General features: G+C 38.2%; 1 long non-coding RNA gene across 1 annotated transcript; it reads left to right on the top strand.

Moving 5' to 3' along the window:
- Nucleotides 1–7,897: 7,897 nt before the first annotated feature.
- LOC102478110 (uncharacterized) lies at nucleotides 7,898–15,455 on the top strand. The gene is made up of 4 exons (XR_334243.3): nucleotides 7,898–7,972; nucleotides 8,372–8,474; nucleotides 12,980–13,032; nucleotides 15,092–15,455. It is a non-coding gene; the product is annotated as an uncharacterized LOC102478110 (long non-coding RNA).
- Nucleotides 15,456–20,174: the final 4,719 nt, after the last annotated feature.

Below are 20,174 nucleotides of genomic sequence, written 5' to 3'. Positions count from 1 at the left end.
AAAGAGAAAAACAGAACTCTACTTGAGCATGCTGGTCAGTTGGGTACCTATTAATTAACTGTTGACAATAAATGGATGTTATTTAAGAACTCATGACTAATATGTAGCTGTCATTCTGTTGCAATAGTCCATGAAGTGCCTGCTGTGCAGAGAATGACTCCCGCAGAATTTTTGACAGGTACTGTATGTTAAAATGAATAAACACCTGACTTCAGTCCCTTTAGATATGAAGAAAGATAAATGCTAATGTCTCTTACAAGCCATGCATGAGTAGTTGATGACTTGTATCCTTTCCCTCCCAGTCCCCTCCACCTTTCACATTTGCTCAATTTACCCATTAGCTCTCTGCTCCAGCCCCATCTTCAGGCACCATCACCACTCTCTAGGGTGGCTTTTCAGAGAGCTTCCCATGCTTGTTGGTTTCCTTTAACCTCATTTGGGAATCGTCTGCCATTCTGTCTTTGGTCATCCCTTTTGGCTGTCCTGTCTGTTGTTGCAAGAACCCTGGACCTCCATAGCCACCTATTAACTTTGTGGTGTAGACAAGATAATGTCTTTCTTTCAAATGTGCCAAGTGGAAGAATGTAAAGTAGTGGTGTGAATCATGTCAAAATGGCAATTTGACCAACTCAGACCTACAAAAATGGCAATTTCGTATGCTGTGAGAACTAATTAAATTTAGTGATTCAGATAGTGTCTGACACATTATAAACCTTTCATTCCTAGTTATAACACCCAGACTATAAATTATGTCTTTTGCTCAAACACAGCAAATATGTGACTTTTGCTGCCGCCTCCTCCTCCCATTCCCAGGTAGACACTATTCATTGATTACTGGGCTCTTTCTTGCTGAACCTTTCTGAGGTTAGAGGCTCCATGTTCCAGCTCTGACCTTACCTTCTTAACTATGTCCCATGAGGAATTTCCATGCCACCCTCCACGCTGATCCATCATATGGGGTTGTCCTCTCTCATGTAGTGTGCACTCTGTGCCCCTGGCATTTCTTGACAGAATTGTTTCTATATAAATGTTCTACATGGTGGTAAGGTCTTAATGTCGCTGTTATTACTTGGCTGCATTGCAATTAGTTCGTGGGATAAATGGAGTTTGGGGACTTACCTAGCAGCTCAAGAACCTCTGTGTAATTTTTGGTTTCTTTGGAACCTATGTTTTGGATTCTAAAATTTCTGCCAATTAGCCTAACTCGCAAAGTTTATGGTGGGAAATGTTGAGCTACCTGATTGGTTAAATATGACCCAACAAGGCTAAAGAATAGCTTAAATTGTCTGTGAAAAGTATGTAGGGGGGGAGTTAAATTTCTATGGAGAAGTATACTCTGAATAATTAAAAACATGCATGTGTGCCTTGTCCATACTCTACCTAGCTTCATTTGAATGGTAGCCTTCTCTGTGCAGTTTAGTTGTTCCACTCAGCACTAACAATGTAAATTGACACTTCGAAGTAGCATCTGAACGTCACAAAGGTCATTCTTTGTTCTCTGGCCTCCATCATCAGTAAGCCTCCTGAATCTTGCCCTTCCAGACTAACTAGCAACTGTTGGGTCGTCAGAAAAGTCATGGCATATTGTTCTGTTTTTCTACGCAAAAGTACATTATGACTTTTCTGATAATCCTATAGATGCTAGGTTCCAGCACATTCGAATCAAATTTAGGACATATTTATGAAAACATAGTATTGCAGCATTGAAACATACCTGTGCATTTAAATAATTTAATCTTTTTTTTTTTGAGAGAGGTTTTTGCTATGGAGCTCATGCGCTCGCCAGACAGACAGAGAGAGACAGAGAGACAGAAAGTGAGAAATCACCCCCTGGGGGGATGGCCACACCACAATCCCTTCTCCATTCTCCTCTTGGGATCTTGGGCACGCACGCACACGCACCTGGCGTGAGTTTAAGCCACCAGGTCCGGGACTTGAACCGCGGTCGACTACGTGGGAGTCCAGCGACATAGCCATTATGCTAACTGCTGGTCCCTACATTTAAAGAATTAAGATAATACAACTAAAGCACCCCCTCTTCTAAAATAATGTGTTGAAGTACAGAGGACATTTTGCCTTGTTTTTTAAAACAATGGGTCTCAGGAGGCCCACCTTGCCCTACTTTTGTCAGGCTTATTGCCGAAGACATGGTTTCCAGCCATGCACATGATGCAGGCCTTTGAGAGGTCCCACCATTGTGACAGAACAAGTGGCTTCTCTGTCACATCAGCAAATACAGGAGGAATTAACCATAACAAGGGAAGCATTGGATGTGGTTAGCAAGTTAAAGTAGGAACACTTTTCTGCTGTTGCTAGAGGGTACAAAATGAACCCACTCCTTCTAGCATAGGTAAAAGAAGAGGAGGATAAAAGTAAATATGGTTCAGGCAGAAAAACAGGATTATCTGACCGGTTCTAAAAGTGAGATAGTGGTTGATAAAACAACCCATTCAGTTTTTGTTTTTGTTTTGGGGTTGTTTTTTCTCTTGCTATTAATTATTATTAAAAGTAATTTAGTTGTCCCCTATTAACGTCTTCATTAGATAATTGTGTATCTATAAGTTTTAATCTTTTAAAACAGAGAAAGCTTGTGTATATTTCTAAACCATATTCTAAATGCAGACTTGGCATGTTTTAAGAATAAGTAATTTTGCATATGTAGTTCATTCAAATAGTGGTGAAATTTCTTTTTCTAACTCAGAGAAGATACAAGTACTAGATTTTAGAGCCTCTTTAGACTTCTCTGCCTAACCCAGGTTTAGTCCACACAAATAGCGCATACATTCTAAATTTAAATGCTGCCAGATTTGTATAATGTTTCACTTTCCAGTGTATTTACAGCATTGTTGCAAGACACTGTTATATTCTGGGGATCATTTTACTCTGCTTTCAACAGTTTTGTCAGAAGCTTAGACTTATTTGGGGGATGTGCTACCTTGTCTGATTCAGAGGGGCTGTCCTAAATTGAGCAAATAATGCACAGTATTTGAGGACTGAGCCAGCTACCTTCTGACCAAATGTGAGGGTGCTATCTTCCAGTCAAAGCCTGGCCTTTTGTAAAGTTTTACTGAAAGCTTCACCTTCCAAAAAGCTTTACATTCTTTTTGAGAGGTTTTTGCTATAGGGTACGTGAACTCGCCAGAAGGACAGAGAGAGACAGAGAGAAAGCGAGAAATTCCTCCCCAGGGGGGATGGCCACACCACAATCCCTTCTCCTCTAGGGATCTTGGGCATGCACGCACACATGCCCAGCATGAATTTAAACCACCAGGTCCGGGACTCAAACCGTAGTCAACTACATGGGAGTCCAGTGACATAGCCATTAGGCCAACTGCTGGTCCCAAAAGCTTTATATTCTTAGACCGTGCCCCCTCATGATTTATTTATTTATTTTTCTGTATAAAAAGAATTTATTGTCTATCTGGATTAGATCATAAAACTTTGACCCAAATTATTGTATATATTAAATTCTATGCATATCAATCTTGTCACATGGTAAATTGATGCCATTTCTCAATAAATATATAAAATTTCACCATTTTCTAATATTTATTGAATCTCAGAAGGATAGGGAGAATGTTTTGTTAACATTTTCTTGGCTTTATTATTTTTTTCCCCATCCAGAGTACACTGTATATTGTCTCAATCAAGCACATAAGCAAACATGTTATTGTCAACAAATAATTTCCCATTTCTTGTTTTCTGTATGTTTTTTTTTTCTCCCATCCTTGATTCCCTATCTCTTACCCTCTGCCATCTCCCACTCTCCTGTCTCTGGTATCTATGTTTGCTTTCTATACTGTTTTCCCCCACATTTTACTGAATTACTAAAGACCTTAATTAATCTAAATATCTTCATAGCAAACACAGCTGATATATACATTTCCATGAACTCAAGTCTAACTTTAGGCATCCTATAAAGTAGCACTTAGCTGGGGCTATATATCCTACTGTGGTCATCGAATGGATTTTTTTTTTAGAAACTTTTTTTTGTAACTTAATTTACATTCTTTCTAACTTAATTTACATTCTTTCACTAAGCATCATCACAGCATATAAAATGTGATTTCCCATCCAGAATATACTGCAAAGTGACTTAATCATGCATATTATAAAAAATTTTTCATTTCTAGTTCCTAGAATTATTTTTACCCCTCTTTCTGACCCTGTGTCTCTTCCCACCCTCTTGTCACACTATCTCTGGGGTCTACAATTGTCTTCCATTCCTTTCCCACCTACATTGTATTGAACACACAATTTTTTACATAATCTAACTACTATCAATGGTGAGTTCACTCATTACTATTAAGAAAACCAGTTTTAACTTAAATCAAAGAAATGCCAAGGAACTTTTCTTAAAGCCAGGAAACAGGTTAGGATTTTGTTCAAATGGTAGGTGCATGAACCTATCAGTGACATGTACTTATTTTATCTTCTGTTCTGGTTCAATTTTCCTGATTAAATTCTGGGATATAATATTCAATTCCAGACTTGTCCCAATGATTAAGCTGGCCACTCTCTTAGTTTTCAAACTCTTATTTCCTTGTGTCTGTATTTGATTTTCCTGATACAGCACACCCTTGAGAACTTCTTAGAGATCTGGTCTGGTGCTGGTAAAATTCTTTCAGGTTTTGTTTATCTGAGAATGTTCATGTCTTTTCTTCCCACCTGAAAGATAATCTTGCCGGGTACAGTATTCTTGGCTGAAATTGCTTCTCTCTTCATTTTGAGGGGTTATTTTCTCAGTCTTTGTGGTGAATTTTTCTAGGGCAGAGATTCTGTTTTCTACATCTGAGATTTGATTTTCTGCATAATCTAATCTACTTTTAATACTTTCAAGGGAGATTTTGACTTCCTGTATTACAGACTTCACCTCTAACAGTTCCGTTTGAGTCTTTTGTAAAGTGTGTAATTCCTCTTTTAGATCTTGCAAGAATTTCCTCATCTCCTGGAACTCGTCAACTTCTTTCTCCTTTCTCTTTAGCAGTTCATTATCTCTCTTCTCTTCCATTTCTGTTAGCTTTGACATTATGAATGCTCTAAATTCCTTATCAGACATTTCCATGATTTTCACTGAACTGCTAGTGAATGAAGAAGAGTTACTCTTTTCCCTTGGAGGAGAGGTATTTTCTTGTTGTTCCATATTTCTTGTGATCCAGTGGTTATTTCTTGTCATCTGATAGATGGTGTGTTTCTTTCAAATTCTTGAAGTTCAGTCTGAATGTTCAGGAGCAAGCAGACTGAGGTGGTCTAGAATCTCTTTGCCATTCTGTTGTGATCACTGGTGCAGTAGATTCAGTAGATATCGAGGAATATTTTAACCCTATTAGTATTTGGATGTTTAGCAACAGTGCTCTTAGATCTGTCTAAAAACACGTTAAATGGATATTGGAGAATGGAGAGACAAGAAAAAGGAATATGAAACAGAAAGAGAACAACACAAAGAAAAAAAAAGACAAAAAAAAACGAAAAAGATTGTAATTACTGTTTTTCTTTAAAAAAAAATCACAAAATAGAAATACCTAGTTTGCAGGAGCCATGTGGAGTCTTCTTCTGAAGGCCTGGCCTCTAATGCCTGGGTGGGAGGACCAGAGTGATAATTAACAAGATAAAAGGTGGAGCAGAGAGCAAGAGAAAAACTTTGCCTTTAAAAAAAATGTAAAAAGGAAAAAAATTTTTAAAAAGGAAGAGAACAAGCAGTTAACGTAATGGCTATGTCACTGGACTCCCATGTAGTCAATCACGGTTCATGTCCCGGACCCAGTGGCTTAAAACTCACGCCAGGTGCGTGTGCATGCGTGCCCAAGATCCTGAGAGGAGAATGGAGGAGAAGGGATTGTGGTGTGACCATCCCCCCTGGGGGGTGATTTCTCGCTTTCTGTCTCTATGTCTCTCTCTGTCTGTCTGGCGAGCGCACGTGCCCTATAGCGAAAACCTCTCCAAAAAAAAAGGAAGACAGAACCAGGGAGAGACATAGACAGAGACACAGACACAGAAATAGAAGGCTGGGGGTAAGGGGGGTGCTCCCTGCCAAGCTAGCTTGTTTACTGGAGGCTGAATTATTGGTAGGAAACCTTCATTTCTCGTGTGTCCTGAAATACCTAGTTCACAGGAGCTATGTGGAGTCTTCTTCTGAAGGCTTGGCCTCTAATGCCAAGCTAGCTTGTTTGCTGGAGGCTGAATTATTGGTAGGAAACCTTCATTTCTCGTGTGTCCTGAAATACCTAGTTCACAGGAGCTATGTGGAGTCTTCTTCTGAAGGCTTGGCCTCTAATGCCAAGCTAGCTTGTTTGCTGGAGGCTGAATTATTGGTAGGAAACCTTCATTTCTCGTGTGTCCTGAAATACCTAGTTCACAGGAGCTATGTGGAGTCTTCTTCTGAAGGCTTGGCCTCTAATGCCAAGCTAGCTTGTTTGCTGGAGGCTGAATTATCGGTAGGAAATCTTCATTTCTCATGTGCCCTGAAATACCTAGTTCGCTCCCCTCATGTTTAAAGGTGAGTTTTTCCATTAGTATCAGTGGATGGACTGTATTTTAAAAGATAGTTCTGGATCCCTATTCAAGATGTGACTCTCTTTCAATGACACCTTAAAGAGAACAAAGAGAAAGAAACTATAAATCAGTGAATCTTAAAATTCCTGTGAGCAGGGGTTGACTTCAGACTATGGGCTTGTTTAGCCTTCAGCCTGGACTATGAAAAGCTACCATGGCTCTAGGAAGCTTCAAATCCACATCTTGACCTGTCTCTATCAAATCAATTTTCACATGAGAAGTGAACTTAAATCTGAAAGGGTACATATTGTACATGAATAATGGTTAAAAATGTTGACATTTCATTTGGCCTTTAAATGCCTTAAACACGGTCTACTATTTATGAACAGCATTTGCCACAACTCGCTCTACCCCTATAAAGCCCACACTCTTCACTGTGGCATTCAGAGCCACTCACAGTTAGAACCTGCCTACCTTTTCAGCTTCAGCACTGGAGACTTCCCAACTCACCCCATAGCCAAGAGTATAGACTTAGAGGGTCCAAGTCCCTCTAGGAAGTGCCCAGATTTGCCCTCGAGATAATTGGTCATGATGAGTTCTCTCAAAAAGTGCCTCCCAACCTTTTTTAATTTAATGGCATGCATTATCTATTTCTAATTCTGCATGGCAAAAGGGGATAAAATGGAAGTATTCCAGGATATCTGTGGATTTTTGTGAAAACAATTACTTTTTCTTTATATAACTGTGTCAAAATATGAAGACAGTAGATGAGCAAAAAATAGTTCTGGTTTTTCTATATAATTTGTAAATAAAATTTTTTCAAATGTAAATAATAACTAGACATGGTTCTATTAATATATTTTTAAACATCTGTTTTTAATGCTTGGAAAGGGCTCCATATTATTAAGGTTTGGATAATAGTTTGTCCTTTAAAATTTCATATCTTAGAATTTAGATGTTGGGGCCAGCAGATGGCATAGCAGTAACAGCACTGGACTCCCATATGGTTGACCGCATTTTGAGTCCCAGACCCAGCGGCTTCAAACTCATGCTGGGTACATGTGTGTGTGCCCAAGATCCCAGGAGAAGGGAGGAGAAGGGATTGCAGTGTGGCCATTCCCCCTGAGGGGTGATTTCTCACTTTCCCTCTCACTGTCTCTCCCTGTGTCTCTGGAGAGCACATGAGCCCTAAGGCAAAAACCTCTAAAAAAATAAATAAATAAGAATTTAGAGGTCTCCTCATCTAAATAAAAAGATGTGCTGGGGCTTAGTTTTATTGTTAAGTAAAAACCTAACATGGTGTCCCAGGGTGGGGCCTTTGGGTGTTATAACAATGAGACTTTATGACTGAATTCTGGTGTATATATAAAAAGAGAAAATGAGGCAGAGAAAAAGGCCGGGTTGATACAGACCATGTTCTGCCAAAAGTTCTGCCTTCCACCCTTTTTTGATGCCTTTGAATGTTCCCACCACCAGAACTGTGAGTCAAAATAAATCCCTACTGTCTTAAATTCAGCCATTCTCAGGTATTTCTGTTAGCGAAAATGGACCAAGATATATATTATTCCTGAACAAATTTTTTTAATGATCATTTCTTCAAATTTTGATAGCCTCCACTAATGAGAAACTTTTTTTTTGTAGCAACTGGCTAATAAAAATGCATAAACCATTGATTTTGCAATTTTTCAAAATTTATAAGACAGGTAATAATATTGTTAAATATTCAAATAGTGCTGATATTGACAAACATATTTTTTAATTCTAAGATAATGTAAATGAATTTTTAAATCCAGTTGAACTTTCATATCAGTTCTTTCAAAATTTGTCCATTAAAACCTGGATTGATCTTGTGTAACTTAACAAGTTCCACCTACCGTAGGTACTAGTGATTCAGCCATGAACTCCAATAACACTGAAAAAGCCTGAATGGAGCTGGTATCCTTGTCAGGGAAGATAAAGAACCAACAAAATAAATAAGTAAGGTATGTATTATGTTGTACAGTGTTAAATGATCTGGAAGAGTAAAAATGGGAGATACTGAGTAATGACAATGCTGGCCGATTTTGAGTAGTGTGATCAGAGAAGACCTCATACAAGTAGGTGGTATTTGAACAAAGACTTCAAAAGAGAGGAGAGGATGGTTGACGTCAAGTGAATTGAAGCATCATGGTGGCCCTTCTACACTGAACGGAATGACCAGGATGGGCAATATGAGATCAGAGAGGTAGCAGAGTCAGATGATGTAAGACTTTATGGGCCACTGTGAGGACATTGTTTTTGTTTTTCATTTAAGAGAAGTTCTCACCCTGTTGCCATCCTCATTTCAGCCTCGCTGAGTAACTGGGACTACAAGTGTATGAAACCATGCTTGGCTTTTAGGTTGGACTCAAAATTGAACACAGCCCTCTGACATGGTCCCAGGCAGAGAAACACAGTGTCTTAGCTGCACACACTCTGACTGGGTCCGTTGTGAGAACTTTCTAAGCACAATGGGAAGTCAATGCTAGGTTGATAGCAAAAGAGTGACAAACTAAATTTTTACAGATGAGTTTCTCTGCCGTGTTGAGAATAGACCACAGAGGGGCAGGAACTGCATAGATAGAAAATTAGGAGGTTTTTGTGATCATGTAGGCCAGAGATGATAGACTAAGAGAATTGAGATTTCCCAACCCACCTTTCAACCCATCTGGAACACAACAGCGACATGGTGAACCAGTCAGTCAGTCCTACTCAACACTAACTATCCAGAGACCAAGCCAAAGGCAGGTTCACTGTGTTTTAGCCCCAGATTTTAATTTATGTATATTAGAGTGCCCACGTCCCCCTACTCAGACTAGAATTCTTGAGCTACAATATGAATAAAATTAGATTATTTTCTTGTACCACAGCCTGAGATGGGTGCTCATTCTCAAATACAAGTGACAGTATTGGGCTCTGACACAGGTACAGCAGAGTCCTCATCCCCAGAGAAGCATAGACCTGGGCAGTTCCAGCTGCTCTCCCTGAATCTGTATTGCTTCTCCCTAGAGAAAATTGCTCCTGGATCCTCCCCGGTGTGATCTTCCTTACTTATACTGGCAATACCTTCAGTCTAGGACTGTTGTCAGCTCAGATCCTGAAACAAATACAGTACCATACAGATGTGCATTCTGTGGATGAATGAATCAGAGAGAGGTTAAGACATAGGAGTTCCTTGTCAGGGCCAGCAGGTGGCATAGTAGTTGAAGTGCTGGACTCCCACATGGTGGACCACAGTTTGAATCTCAGACCTAACGACTTGGCTTGCTTTCTCACTTTCCCTTTCTCTCCTTCTCTGTATCTCTCTGGGATTATTAAAAATAATAATAATGATGACAAATAAAATTCAATAAATAAAAGAATTCTTAAAAAAAAAAAAAAAGAAAGAAAGAAAGAAAAGAGTTCTTTGTCATCTCCAAAGCTCTGGTCCCCCAGCTGTCACTCAGATTCATTTCCAGCTTGACCCTAGTTCCTATTGAACAGCGCCCATGACTAACAGGGCATGAAAAAGTTGGGACCGTTTATTGTTTATTGTCCTCTACATACCAGTAGCCATGTCATACCTCTTTGATTTTATTCATGCTATTCCGTCATCCTGAGATTCTGTCCATTATCTTCAATGAGTTAATTTTCACACATTTTTCAGGGTTTGGCTCAGGCATCATGGCCAAGTATCCATGGTTAAACACCCCAACAAAAGTGTCCCTTTATAGTCTTCTACTATTAGACATGCAACATTTCATTTAAAAATATTGTATGTCAGGACCAGCAGTCGGCATAATGGCTGTGTCACTGGACTTCCATGTATTCAACTGTGGTTCAAGTCCCGGACCTGGTGGCTTAAACTCACGCCGGACGTGTATGCATGTGTGCCCAAGATCCCAAGAGGAGAATGGAGGAGAAGGGATTGCAGCATGGCCATCCCCCCGGGAGGTGATTTCTTGCTTTCTGTCTCCCTGTCTCTCCCTATCTTTTTAGTGAACACACGTGCCCTGTAGCAAAAATCTCTAAAAAATAGATATGCATTGTATGTCTGGGGCAAGTGGTAATGCAACTGAAGCCACATGGGAAAGATTCTGGGTTCAGTCCAAGCATGCTGAGCACACATGTGTGCATGTGATCTGTGCCAACTGAGACTGGGGAATATCATGTTGGAAGGCCCTGTTGAGAGTGCCTGACTCTCTCTCTCTGTGCCCTCCCCCATTTCATGTAAGAAATAAATATACTTTTAAAAATAAAAAATATTGCATGTCTTTCTTTCCTACCAGGCTCTATGTTTTTAGTTGTCAGAAATGATAGCTTATGTACTTTAAAGTTCCTAAGTCCTAACATACTTAGTTCAATAAATATTTACAGAACTTGGGCTCCCCTACTCTGTAAATCTTATTCAACAACTTCAAATAGTCCAAATTGATTTTATCCTTGTTTAAATTCTAACCAGAATCAAACGACTTAAAATGTAAGTCTTCTTTAATTCTTGTATGTGTTTTTCATTTACTCACTCAACTAAACTGAAGTCTCATTTGCACTGGGACCCTGGCATATACTTCAATATATGGTATTTTAAATAGATCTGGCATAGCAATAAGTACATGCTACAAATGCAACATAAAGATTGTTTCACTAGCTACATTACTTTTCACTCTACTTAATGAAGAAAGTTGACCAGCATCTTTGCTTCAGGGGATGATGACAAACAGTGTTTAGTAAATGATCAAGATTATGTTTGCATTCGTTGGACTCCATTGTTTTCTTTTAGGTTTGTTGTTTGTTTGTTGTTTTTTGCCATAGGCCACATGCACTTGCCAGGGGAAAAGAAAGTGAGAAATAACCCCCAAGAGGGATGACCACACAGCAATCCCTTCTCCTCCATTCTCTTCTTGGGATTTTTGGCACTCACACACATGTCCAACATGATTTTTCAAGCCGTTGGGTCCAGGACTCGAACCATGGTCAGTCATGTGAGAGTCCAGTGCCTTAAGCACCACTCTACTTGCTGGCTCCATGGGTTAAATATTTTTTAAAATATAAAATCTAGGCCAAGCCACAATGGTGCACAGGTAGTGTGACTACTTGAGACCTCAAAGTCAAATCGCAGTTCTGGGTTTGGTTCCCAGGCCTAACTTAACATGCCAGGTACAGTTGTAGCACCTGTAATCCTAGCTAATTGGGAAACTGCAGTAGGAGGATCACAACATGGTGAGACCCTGTCAAAAATGCCTCTTTCTTTCTCTCTCTCTCTTACAAAAGAAAAACAAAAAAAAAATGAAATCTCATTGTAAAAACCTTCATATCCTACTAACGTTCTTAGTAATGACTAAAGAGAAATCCACAAAGATACTATATGGTAAATCCCAAAGGGAATGAGATCAATACATCTGTCTTACTTTTCTAAAGGCTGTGTATCTTTGAAGTCTGAATGCTGAAATTATTATAAAGGTAATATAATGTATAATTACATGTTCTAGGTTAATACCATTAATTAACAACGATACAAATATATAATAGTGTTAATATTTTCTACATATTTTTAAATTTTGCTACAATTAGTGAAGATACAAATATATAATAGCATTAATATTTTCTACATTTTAAAAATGTTGCTTGTTTGGGGCACAAAGATCAGCTTGTTTAGTAATTCCAAGATAAGAAATAGATGTAATTTTTAAGATTTTCTTGTATAACAACATTTGGAAATTTACTGTCTACATTGTCTTAGTCCATTCTAGCTGCTACTACAAAATACCATAGACTAAGAGATTTATAAACAACAGAAATTTTATTTCTTATGGTTTCAAAGGCTGTGAAGTTCAAGTTCAAGGTGCCAGTAGATTCAAAGTCTATTCTTGTTCATAGGCAACCATTCTCTTACTGTTACCATCAGGTGGTGAAAGAGATAAAGGATCTCTCTGAGACCTTTTTATAGGACAGTGATCTCTTTGGTCATGAATCCCACTCACAACTTCACCTCTGAAAGGCCCCACCTTCTAATACCATCACCTTGTTGAAGGTTAAAATTTTAACACATAAATTTAATGAGGGGGAACAAATATTCGATTTATGTCATACACCTAATAGTGGGGTGGGGAAATATTAAAAATATTATTTAGTGTACTTTAGGGACCAGCAGACGGCATAATGGCTACGTTCCCAGACTCCCATGTAGTCAACTGCAGTTTGCGTCTCAGGCCCGGTGGGTTAAACTCACGCCGGGCGCATATGCATACATGCCCAAGATCCCGAGAGGAGAATGGAGGAGAAGGCATTGTGGGGTGGCCATCCCCCTTGGGGGGTGATTTCTCGCTTTCTGTCTCTCTGTCTCTCTCTGTCTTTCTGGTGAGCGCACATGCCCTATAGCAAAAACCTCTCAAAAAATTGTATATAGATATATAATCTAGTGTACTTTATCATTATGGAATACTGTTGCTTTTTAAAAAATAGACTGATCACAAAACATTTTCTCATCTAGAGATAATTGCAACGCCTTAGCAGCCTGTGGAGTTTGGAACAAGGCTCATTTAGGTAGCTATTTTTAGGTGTTTTTATTATTATGTCTGACTATATTTAACAACTGTCCTGTCAAATCACTGTACATGTTTCATTTCACATTCTTACAAAATGACAGGAGCTTAAAAATTTTAAATAACAAGTAGTAGCTTAGAATAGTTTATATAATAAGAGAATCTATCCTGAAAACACTTTTATAGCAGTTAAAGAGCAATTAGTGCATTTACTCATGTAATTCTAGTATATTTTTGTAAAACTGTTTTTCCAAGTAACTATGCTTTTTTAACAAAATGTTCTTATGTTTTATTCATATTTCTGAACAATATAGCATGTCAGCATATACGTTGTGTCATTCTGGCAGTTTATTTTAGATCATTTTGCTAAGATATTTTGAATAATAATTTCTTTAAGGAATAGATCAGTGGCAATATATTCCCTTAGTTCAGTTCTGAAATTGTTTTAACTCACTGAGAACTTTTTTCTTGACCTGGAATAAATTAAGTTCTGACGAGTGAATACATGGAGTTCTGTTACCCCATATACTCTAGCAACATAGCCATTACACTAATGCTATGGGGTTACCCTATGTACTCTAGACGAGCTTAGGTATTTCTAGTCCTTGGCTGTTGATGCTGTCCATGGTACTCTGTTATAGAATTCAGAGTATGTCCTAAGCCAGTTGTTCTTAAATATTTCTGCACATTCACTTTAAGAGCTAAAGAAAGGTGTTTTATGTCCCTTGTATTTACTAACATTTGTGTTGTTAAAAATTGTAAATCTAGAAATGTTAAATATACACATTCGTTTAAAAAGTAAATCCATTATATTTATATGTGTGTGTACATGTGTGTGTGTGTCTGTGTGTGAATGTGTTGGTTCTTGCCAAAGGGCACGTGCACTTGCCAGAGAGGAGAGAGATGGAGAGAGATGCAGAAATATGGAAAGTGAGAAATCACCCTCCAGGAGGGATGGCCAAACTGCAATCTCTTCTCCATACTCCTCTCAGGATCTTGGGTGTGCATGCACAAATCCCCAGTGTGATTTTCAAACCACTGGGTCTGAGACTCAAACTCTAGTCAACCATGTGGGAATCCAGCTACCTTAACTACCACACCACCTCCTGGCCCTAAATTCATTATGTATTTACATAAACAACATTTTTATTCAAATATTCAATTATTCAAACAAAACAATTTAGTGAGAACAGAATCATTGGTTTTATATTTTGAAAATCTCTTCAATGTCTGGATAAATAAAAATAGCTGAATTTTCACATCTGCTTTTTATTTAATGTGTTGCAGTATGTTATTTTGGTTGAAGCATATGAAATAAAATCAAGTCTCACATAGATATGCAGCTGGAAAGAAGGGAAGTATTTTAATAGCTTTGTCATAAAACTGGATATTCTTTGATACTACACCAATACTCCATAAGTGACATATGTGGACTCTGGAACCATATCAAAAAAACTCCTTATTTTTTGTTAAATTATAAAATATTGACACATCTCACACTATTGATTTTGTGACATTATGCACTGGTCATTTGTTTTATTTGGGTTATGAAGATCTTTTAAATATTGGCCTATTTCATTATACAACACCAAAAAAAAATCATTAATTAGTATCACCACTTATGGCACCAGAGCTTAAATTATTTAAGGGTTCAAAACCCAAAAAGTGGCAAAGACAAGTTTTCCAATAATTCTAATTTCACTTGAAAGCATGTATTTCATCATTAGCAAAAATAATTTCAACTGAAGTATTTTCCTTCGAGGTGGCAAACTCTTTTATTTATTTTTGAGACTATGCCTGCCAAATGCTCAAGTCTGAAAAATTATGGTTTGTCTCTCAATCCCATCCCATAAAATACACCAGCCAGCTCAGCTTGCAAGTCAAATGCCCACACAGCTGCTTTTCCTTTGTGGCAGAAATGCTTTTTGCATACCTACAATTTCACTACCAGAATGTGAGAAAGAGATGTTAAAGGTCAAGATTGAATAAATAACTTTTTACTGCTTCATTAAGGACATGTCTAGTGAAGCTGGCTTTTTTTTTTTTCTTTTTAACTGCAGGTTCATTGCATTCAAGAGAATAATCACTATTGGTCTTGTCTGATCACCTCAAAGAATCAGCAGTTATACTCATGACTGCATTTTTACCACCAATGCAAGTGTCAACCCCAGTAAAAGGGTAAAGAACATCTTAATAAACAAGAACATATCAAAAAAAAATAGTTGTACTTGAAAGTTTTGGGGCACCTCCAGGAGTCTTTGGACCACAATTTGAGAATCTCCTAACCAATTACAGAATGACAGGTCCCTTAGTGTACAAGGAAACCCCAGATAGAATCACAACATTGGATGGAGAAGGCATTGAAAGATGGTCAGTAAATTCCACACCCTATTACACCACATTTTCCAACACTACACTATACTCCATGCCATAAAAACACAAGTTTCATTTTACAGTACTATAGATAATGGTTATTAGTCATTTGTAATTAGCTATTTTTCACCTTCAGTGCAAAATCTTCATAATTTTAACCCCATTTTTTCTCCTTTGTTGTTTTCAGGAGAAATGGAGGTTGGTTGGTTCACTTACCCTGTATGAGATTCCTGTTTGTAAACAATGTAAAAAATCATTCCAATCTTCTCCTCTGTCAAAATAGGATCTCCACATGTTTGCTTTCCTGGCCATTTTTAATCCTGTCTCTGGCCCAAAGGTCTTCCACATGCCCCCTTTTTATACATATTTTTTCTTTCTGGTCTATCCTGGTCATTAGCTTTGCTAATCCAAAGTGTATCATACACCTTCTTCCAACACATTTTAGATCCTCTGCCTTTAGCGTTTACATTCCAAGTGTCCCTCCTGTGGGGAGCATTGCTGTAAACACAGAAGCTGTGTGTTGGGCAATCACCTAAACTATGGTATAACATGAGCGAGGAGACCAGCTGTTTACTGGACCAGCCACGTCCACTGAACTTTCTGAAAAGACAGAATGGTTTATTTGTGAACACTCCAGTAAAGTAGCCATGAGCCACGGGTGGCTATTGTGTGGTTGAAATGTGGCTACTCTAAGTAAGGAATTGCATTTTAAATTTTATTTATTTTTAATTAATTTGAATTGGAATAGCCATGTGTGCAGTACTTATTTGGGAGAGCAAAGTCATAGACCTTACCTGTATAACACTTCTTACAAATAGTGATTTCTTTCCCCCACAAAAGCCTATTTAATCCAATCCAAAATATAGTTTTAAGTGATGTGTATACTGGTGAATAGACCAGGAATCTAATTTCTACTTATAAATATAGTTTCAATGAGTAAATGTATTCCAGTTCAAGTAATATGCCTGAAAAGAACATTTAAAGTTTTAAAAATAATTTCTATTTGATAATCAGTTGTGAACAATAGACTTAGCATAGCAATTTATTCAGTTACAAAAGAATGTTAGGAACAACTCCTCTGCTGACCATACGACGACTATTTTAGAATGCCTTTATTCACATAGTAAAGTAATAAGATTCGATATTAGTTATTTCTTTTGTCCAGCTAATATCTGTAGAGTTTCTGGTTCTTTCCTGGCACTGTAATATGCACTGGCCTCAGAGTGCTGAACAAGTAAAATGCCTGTCCTCAAAGAGCTCACAGTTTAGTGGGTGATGTAAACATTAAACAAACACACAAGTAAATATATAAATTGTGTTGATTTCACTATATTAATATATAAATTTAATGCAATTCAACTTATAACCCCAATGTTTTTTTCTTTGAGGACATAATTATGTAATATGCTGCTAATGTTTATATGGAAAAACAAAAAGCCAAGAGTAGCCAGGAAAAAGAGGTAAGTGGGGCAGTGTCAGTTTAAGTCCTTGGAGATAATCAGGAGTCCAAGAGGTTTATATGAGGAGAGGAGGGTAGGCGTCTCACCTTGACTGCCATGTATATCCGAGAGGTTTATACGAGGAGAGGAGATTGGGTTCTGCCTGTAAAATACAAAAGGGAAGGAACCAGGTTGGGCAGGGAGAGCTTCAGTCCCTGTTTAGAGACCACGACTGTTCAAGGAGAGGCTGGGAGTCTCATCTTGACTGCCATGTACTTATGAAAAAGCCTTAGTCAGCCAACCCATTTGTGAGCTCTGGATGAAATCTTCGCATTAGAGCCTTACACTGGGTGGAAATGGCCAGGCCCTAATTTATGATCTGGTTCAGGAGTCATGGAAGGACTGCTCAGATCACCTATGAAGACCTTGCCTTTCAGCTGCCTGAAGTACCATGAAGTGATAAGAGACCTGTGTTGGAGCTGGAGGGCCTTCAGCGAAAGCATGGCTATTTCTTGTCCTTCAAGCTTCAAGGGGTATCCCTTTACTTTAGGACACCAATATTTGAGTTTTTTTTAATCTACATAAAATTGTGTGTGTGTGTGTGTGTGTGTGTGTGTGTGTGTGTGTATGTGTGTGTGTGTGTGTCCTCAACTTAATCTTTTCATTTTGAATTTTAGGCTATTGTGGTTGTACTTTAAGCTTTCTTTATATATTATTGCATACTTCATCCCAGATATAGATATAGATGATATAGATATAGATAAATAGTTGTATTTTTTTATTTTTTAAGAGAGAGAGATTTTTGCTATAGGGCTTATGCAGTCATCAGAGAGATAGAAAGTGAGAAAACACCTTTCAGGGGGATGGCCACACTGCAATCTGCTCCATTCTCCTCTAGGGATCTTGGGCATGCACGCACATGTGCCCAGCATGAATTTTAAGCCACTGGCTCCAGGACTTGAATTGTGGACTATGTAGGAGTCCAGCAATATAACTATTACACCATCTGCTGGTCTCAGCTCCTATATCTTGAACTGTTTATATTGTCTTACTTATTTTAATTATTTCTTTCATAAACAAGAAAGAGGCAGGGATGGAGAAGGCAGGAGAAAAGAGACAGGTACCACCAACAGTCTTCATGCCCTGATGTATCCTAGCTCGGGATCCCAGATCATAGGTATGCACATGTATGCCTGGTGTGTACACGGTCACCCTGAGATGTGAACACAAGACCTTCCTGTGTGAGTCCCATTGCATAAGCACTGTGCTACTTTCTAGCTCTCTGTATTGTCCTGCTCTTCAACCTAATATACGCAGCTACACTGGGCTCATCAATATGCATTTAAAATAAATATGTTTGGAAATATTCATGGGAGTAAATAATGTTAATATCAGAACTTCTCTGTATATCAGTGTATAACAATAATTTTTATTAGATTTTTATTCCTCTAAAATATGAAAGAGAAATAAATCTTATCCATATCTGTAATAATTGTAACAACAATAGAAATGGTAATTTAATTTCAATATTTATATGAATGCATGAATATTCTTGTATTATTCACATGATTTATGAAGAGTACATTCTGTTGAGGCTAAAAGGATGTGAGGCCTAGAGGCACAATTACATTTTTAATTCTAATTTCTTTCAAGGAGATTTCATTTATGTTACTGGGAACTGTCTGATTTAATTTGGTATTTTATAAATTTGGCCTTGTAAGGCAAAGTGGAAGAATGAAAAGAAAACTGAACTTGGAATGTTAAAAAACTGTGACACAGAACATAATGCAGGGAGCTGGGCTTAGAGCCAGAAGCAGGTCTGATCTGGGCTCTGCCGTTTTACAGACAAGGCATTTTACTTAGACAGATCACTCCTCCTCTCTAGACCTTTAGCTCATTTTTGAAATGAGACTGACATGAGGAGTAGGAAAGATGGATCCAAGGAGGCACACAGTGGGTTCTTCTCACCGATACTTGTTCTGGCTGCTCCACTAGCTTTGAGGTGTTGAGCAAATCATCAAGGCATCAATTTATATTTATAGCTAAAAAGTTAGAGTAAGCTCCAAAATTCCTTTCAATAACATAATTAATATTCTTGATTCTGAAATATTATTTCTCACCATTGCCACCTACTGACTCTTTAAGATTGAGTTTGTTGGGCCAAGTGGCATGATGATTAAGGGACTGGACTCCTACATGACTGACCATGGTTTGAGTCCCAGACCTAGTTGATTGCTTTCTCACTTTCTCTCTCTCTCTCATGAATGCATGTGCCCTATAGCAAATGAAAAATAATAAGAAGAATAAATAAAGGTAGATAAATATTTTTAAAAGATTAAGTTTATCTGCTGTCTTGTATGACTACCACTAACCCCCACCTCCTCAAAGGACAGTCAGTCCTTTCTCTCTATCCTTTGGGCAGGTGTCCTATCTCTTGAAATGAAAAGATCCTTGGGTCCAGAGTACCTTTATCATCTTTGCTTGCTCAGAGGTACTGCACATACAATGTCTTGAACACAGTAAGTGCTATATAAATGCTATTTGGGTGGATGAATGAATGAGTGGGCACAGGGATAATGAGATAGATAGACAGACAGATAGATAGATGATATTAGTTCTTTGGGCTGCCTTAACGAGTACCACAAACTGAGTGACTTAAAACCACAGAAATATATTGTCTCATAGCTCTGGAATTCAGAAGTCTGAACTCAAGGCATTGGTGGGACTATGCTCTCTCTGTACAAGAAGCTCTTGCCTTGTTTCTTCTAGCTCCCATGCTTTGCCAGCTGACTTGGTGCTTCTTGGTTTGCAGCAGCATGTCAATCTCAGGGTGCGTCGTCACATGGGATTCTCTTTTACATCTGTGTGTTTGTGTCTCTCCTGTCCTAATGAGGTCTCTGGTTTTATTGGATTACGAATCCAGCCTACTCCACTATGATGTCATCTCAATTAATTACATCTGTAATGACTCTATCCAGATAAGGCCACATTCATGGGTACTAGGAATTAGAACTTCAGCATTTTTTGAAATGATAAAGATTCTCTTCCTGACCCAACTGTAGTCAGACTCTTGAACTCTCTTCACATAGAGACTCTGATTTTTTCACTTCATTGTTTGTCTCTGAATTGTCCAGTTTTAACCAGAATCCTTCCTGCTAAGTCAATTTAGCCAGAACCCCCCACCACCACCACCACTGATCTCCCTCAATATTAAGTCCCTTATCCTCCACCATTCCCTAGGTGATATCTGATCTTGCTGGCTTGCCTTCAGTAAAAATCCTGTTAGCTCGGTTTAGCAAATAATTCCCCAACTTCCTAGTCATTTTTCATT

Source organism: Tupaia chinensis, unplaced genomic scaffold (genome assembly GCF_000334495.1).
Source record: "Tupaia chinensis unplaced genomic scaffold, TupChi_1.0 Scaffold000180_1, whole genome shotgun sequence".
Taxonomy (NCBI): Eukaryota; Metazoa; Chordata; class Mammalia; order Scandentia; family Tupaiidae; genus Tupaia; species Tupaia belangeri.
This window is presented reverse-complemented; position numbering and strand designations above follow the sequence as displayed.